Raw genomic sequence first — 6,019 nt, forward strand, 5'->3', positions numbered from 1 at the left:
ACGGATACCGGCGGCGGTCGCATAATAACATCTCGGCGGCAGTGTTGCCAACGGATCTTGGCCTAATGTCGCCGTTTTTCAAACATTAAGTAGCCTAATGTAGCTGAATTTCAGTTGCAGTAATTCTAATAAACTCGCATAAATTCTGCCCTCATATTCCCCACAAATAATCTACTTGAGCTTGATTCCCCCTTTTATTATTCGAAATCCATGGAGGGGGGGGGTTGTTACAGAACTTCTGAAAAAAAATTCCGCACGGCCAAAAACGGCCATATGTGATTCCCCACAACAATTTTTCTAAATCTGGGGGAGGGGTAGCTACGGAATTCCATTTCGAAAATTTTCTCACATTTTTCCACTAAAATTTAAAAAAAATCATTTAAATTATTATTTCTGATTTGGCTGATTTAAATAACTTGTCTCTGAAGTAGCCTAATAGGCGACCATTGAAGGTAACACCCACCCTGTCCCACCCCGGTATAGGTGACTTATGGTCACCCCTTCGGAGCTCTCGCATGAATCTAATTTTTTTGAATAAACGGCTCTACAAAGTATAAAAATGAAGCTAGACCTTCAATGTCCCCGCATACGGTGTAAGAAAGCGGTAATGCGAGCGCTTAAAGGTACTAGTATAAGAACAACACAGAACAATAAGCGCAAAACAGAATAATAGGCGACCAGTCACCATTTAGATTTTTTCGTCGCCGATTCTCGTTCTGAGTAGCCTAAATGGCGATAAATCGCCTTCGTTGGCAACACTGCCCGGCGGATGTAGACGTATGAACTAAATCCATAGAGAATACCATAGATAAACGTAAAGCTTTTCACAAAACGGGGCATGTTGTTCCAATAAAAGCGCTACATCGACAAGTTTTTGATGACGTCACAACTTTTTTTCTGCGTAGACGAAAGGTACACACCTTAGGGCCCGTTCCCACTTCCGTTTTCAAATCGGAGGCGGGTCCCGTTTTAAAAACGGATGCCCTAGTGGCTGTAGTGGATGTATGGAGCTGTTCACACTTGTCCGACACGATTTGAAAACGGATCCGACATTTTTTGTCGGATGGCTCGCCTACGCAGCGCGTCCGTTTTCAAATCGTGTCGGAACACGCTCGCTCATAGTGTTGTATGGAGCTGTTCACACTTGTCGTTCAGTCGTTCCGGCAGAGTCCCCGCCAAACCCCGACCCCTCCCCGCCCGCTCCCAGTCGCAAGGAAGCAGGCACGCTGCGTGCTTGTATTTGGTTATTTTGTTAAGTAAATAAATCAAAACTACAATAATGGATAAGGAAATAAATCCCGAAAATTTAATACCACTGGTCGAAGAAAGAGTATGGTAATATTTTATCTTTAACTAAATAAAAACAAAACACTTGGTGTACACAACTTTTGTACATCAAAATTTTTATTTTTATTTTTTTAAGTTTACTTTTTTTAAATTTTAAAGCTTTAATGAGATGCACGGAAGAGCGTATTAGTTTAATAAACACATAATAAAAAATATTTGAGTTGTTTTTGTTTTCTTACTTTAAAATATCGATAGCCTTTCTTCGGGACAAATGCACTTTCTCAATTTTGTATTTTGATATGTTAAGCTCTCTGAAACTCATTCCAGTAGATGGTTAAAGGAAGTGATAGACATTCTCTTAAGCCATTAAGCGCCCTTGAGGTGATTCATGGTGAAAACGGCGCTATATAAATAATCCAATCATTATTATTCTAAAATAATTAAAGAACTTTAGTTCATCACTTCTCAACTCACTAATTAATACTTGGAAAATTCCTACAGAAAATCATTCGGCTATGATTGGGTGTACCCAAAATTTTCTTTTCACTTTTTTCCTTCTTTTTAATAAGTACAACATGACAACAAGAGCTTCATCGTCGTCCATTGCGCACCATTACTGAAGAATGAGCAAATAACATATTTTTGTTGAATCGACAATTATTTTTTTTTCGTAGAGTATGGTCCGTTTTTAAAACGGATCCGTTTTTAAAACGGTAGTGTGAACAGGGCCATTGGCCATCCGTTTTTAAAACGGGACCCGCCTCCGATTTGAAAACGGAAGTGGGAACGGGCCCTAAGTAATAATAATATTTTGATGATTTGCATAGCTCCGTTTTTTTGCGAAATCACATCAAGGGCGTTGTACAAATATATAATACATTTCTACATTGATCAATGTTAATACTAACTATATACGGAGATAATACACAATACCACACTTACCTGGTAGGTAGGTCACTTAAGATTAACACTTAATTAATTTAATTTAACTAATTCTTTTTAGCGAAATTTAGACACAGAATTTAGGACATATTGGAAAATTGAATATAATTGGACTTTCTCTCAGGAATGGTATATTTAATTTAAGGGTATGACAGCTTAAAACGGTTTTTAGTTTAGACCTGAATTCGGTTTGAATTGTTATGGATCTTAGTTCCGGGGAAGCTTATTCCAAACCTTCGGCCCAGATGCTCCGAAAGCGCGATTACCAAACTTAGCATTTGGCTTGCGCTTAGGTTCCATCAGTTTGCCTACAGCTGATGATGTTGCTGATCTAAGAGTTGACTGTCTCAGACCAGTGTTTTCCGGGACGCATAGTTCAGAGATGTATAGTGGGGGCATTTCATTGGTGGATTTAAACACCATCCAGCACAGTTTGTACTAGATTCTTTCAGGGTACTTGAGCCAGTGAAGGTTACGAAGGTGTTCTGAAGTGTGCGAGTATTTAGAAACTCCGGTTATAAGCCATGCTGCTGCATTAAACACTGATTGAAGTTTGTCAATTTGATAATTTGGAAGTAAAAGAAGTTCCAAGTTTGGTCTCTGAATAGAAGCGTTAGAGGTAAGGGCGGTCCTTTCCTTTACTGCCGTAAAGACGACACTTAACTTAGACAACTTTAAGGATCGACGAGTGATAGCGAATAAAGTGTACCATGAGAATTTCGTACACCCCTCTTGGGGTTGGGTGGGTTAATTTTTGTTGTGCATGAATGTGCAGAATTTCGTGGATTATAAGCTTCCAAGTAAAAAGATCATCTTATTACTTGCGATTTGAGATTCATAGTTTGCTGTAAAAAAAATAAAAAAATGCATACTTTTGACCTGGCATAAATAAACTATTCACGTACCCTGTGAGGCTCAGATTACCAAATAATATTTTATAAAAAAAGGTCTTCTAATGCAGTGTTCCGCAAAGTGTGCTCCGCGGCACACTGGTGTGCCGTGGCCATTTGTAAGTGTGCCGCGAGTCCCACGTCACTTCTCACAAAGTGCTCTGTAAATCGGTCTTTGCTTTTCTGTGCGGCGCGGCGGCCGGAGGTGGCGTGGGTGGGACTCGATCGCTGCGAAGTGGCCGTGTGCTACGCCGCTACGTTACATTATCACGTGTGCTTACACTACATAAGTGGGGTGCTATTGCTACACTATCACGTGATTGCGCACGAGCTATCGGGGTGCATGCGCGTGACAACATAACATTACGAATTACGACGGCGACGTTGCGCCCGCTTGTTTAGTAGTCATTCGTTAATGCTAGTGTTTGGTTGTGTCGTCGCGAACTTAATTGACTTTATTAATTGCAAATCTATTTAAAAAAGAAGAATGGGTAGCAAAACTTGCATATCTGGCGGACATATTCGCTCAATTAAATGAGCTGAACAAAAAAATGCAAGGAAGACATTGTAACATTTGAACGTCTTCAGACAAGATTGAAAGCTTTCGCGCTAAGTTGGTGCTATGGATCAGCCACGCTACCAATGGTAGTAACAAAATGTTTCCAAATGTCATGGCTGCCGATTCAGAAAAAAAAATGCAAGCTTTGATAGTGAAACACTTCTAGAGCTGTTAGCAGAAAAAATGAACTCATATTTTCCTAAGTGTGACCTGCAACCTATGGACTGGGTAAGAAATCCATTTACGGAAAGCATTTCCCTTGGACATTTACCAATAAACGAGCAGGAAGAATTCATGGAGCTTAAAACTGATCGGACACTAAAATTAAAATTTTCTGAAACAGAGTTAGCTCATTTTGACTCCACGTAAAAAATAAGTATCCACTGCTGTCAAAGCGAGCTATTGCAATTCTATTACCATTTGCCACGACCTATTTATGCGAACTGGGGTTTTTAACTCTCACAACGATAAAGTCAAAAAAAGAGAACGCCTGAGGACGATCGACGAAGAGATGCGAGCAGCGTTATCAACGATTGTTCCAAATTTTGATCGTCTGTGTTCAGTTAAACAGGCTCACATTTCGCATTAAATATCTTTTCATGTTATATTGATTTTAATAATAAATATGAATAAAATATTGTTTTTGGTAAATTTTGGTTCGGAGTGGCCACGCTTATTACGAATATTTTTTAGAAAAAAACTTTAGATATGCCGTAATTACTATAAAAGGAAATTTTTTGGCTTGGTGGCGGCGGAAAAATATGCATTTTAATTATCAATTGGGTAAAATTAAAATTCCCTTCTCGAACCGATTCGGTGACAGTTCGCGGTCATTCTGTCACTGTTATGTGATAAATATCAATCATAATTACACAAACCCGGCTAGACAAACCCTGCTTTGCCAAACAAACCATTCAAAACCTGGGATGTTTTTTTAAATTATGATGACATGCAGCTTTCGTAGTTGAACCTCAAAGTTCGCCGCTATTCGTAATAAGCCTAGCCAATCCTATCCAAAATTTACCTTGTTTTTTTTTCTTTGGTGTACCGTTAAAATTTCTTGACTAGTTTGGTGTACCGTGAACATAAAAAGTTTGCGGAACACTGTTCTAATGTATCAATTTAAAAATGGACGGTAAGTTTCAGACTGTTTGAGGTTGTTGTCCTGTCATTTTTGTATTTTCAAAATGGTTTCAGCATCAAACGATTTTAATAAACATACTATTACAGTCTTAATAATCAGTGTACTTAAACTAGTGCGTTGTTTAAACGTAAGACAGTGCATTTTTTAGAAACAATACAGGACTTGGAACACTTTGCAATCTGCTAGAATACAATAATAGCATTGACATAAAAAAACCACTCAGAGTATTGATGATTTGTTAACATTTTACCTAGAGTGTTCTTCAATATTAAAAGTGTTTAACCTTAAAAAAAGCATCTCTACACATAAAATACAAAACAGAGTGGCTACTACTCATAAATAAACCACTCTCTAAATCGATATTTTCAGGTTTTTTGTCGTGGGAAAGTTTGTCACATAAAGCCGGGAATACACATGCCTGTAGCTGGCACACTTGCATGCAAGCTCCTTGCACATGCCAGCTACTATCATGTGTATACGCTAACTTGCATGCCTGTACCTGTCTTGCAAGTAGATTGCACAACATTTGATTTACTGGCATGCAAGTTGAGGGAGGGTACGAGGGGGCTATGAAACCGGCATGTGTGAACGTCGCGACAGGTACGGGCATGCCAGTAGCTGACCTGTTGTTAGTAGCAAGGACGCAACTTGCATGCAAGTTTAACTTGCATGTGTATTCTCATTGCGCCAGTAACTTGCACATGCCATTAACTTGCATGCAAGCTACTGTTCCATTTTACAGGCATGTGTATCGCCGCCTTAAATAAACTAAACACTTGTAGGCTTTTTGTGAATGGTGACGTCACACAAACAATTAAAGATTTGGTGCGATATCGGAAGACCCGAAAAATAAACTTGAGAATTATTTTCACTACTAAAACTAACTATAATAATCAAAAAATATACTGGTTTATTTAAGTTAGAAGGTTATTATTAAAAAAAAAAAAAAAAAGGAACTGGAGTTCCTAATTCCGGTTGTCTTTCGAAGAAAAGATTTTTCCGAGTAAGGCCAATAAAGTTATTTTCTCCAAAATATTTGATGGAGTACAGAGGCAAAATCTCAGTTATATTGTACTATATAATCGAAACAAGAAAGCAAAATAATAAAATCTTTCGCTTTTCGAAACCATCATTAATCTTTTAATAGTTAACTATCTTTTTCTATGTTTTTGCAAATATTATTTTAGCTGTTAAGTT

Source organism: Hesperophylax consimilis, chromosome 9 (genome assembly GCF_061612785.1).
Source record: "Hesperophylax consimilis isolate HC1 chromosome 9, BYU_Hcon_1.0, whole genome shotgun sequence".
In the NCBI taxonomy this organism is placed as follows: Eukaryota; Metazoa; Arthropoda; class Insecta; order Trichoptera; family Limnephilidae; genus Hesperophylax; species Hesperophylax consimilis.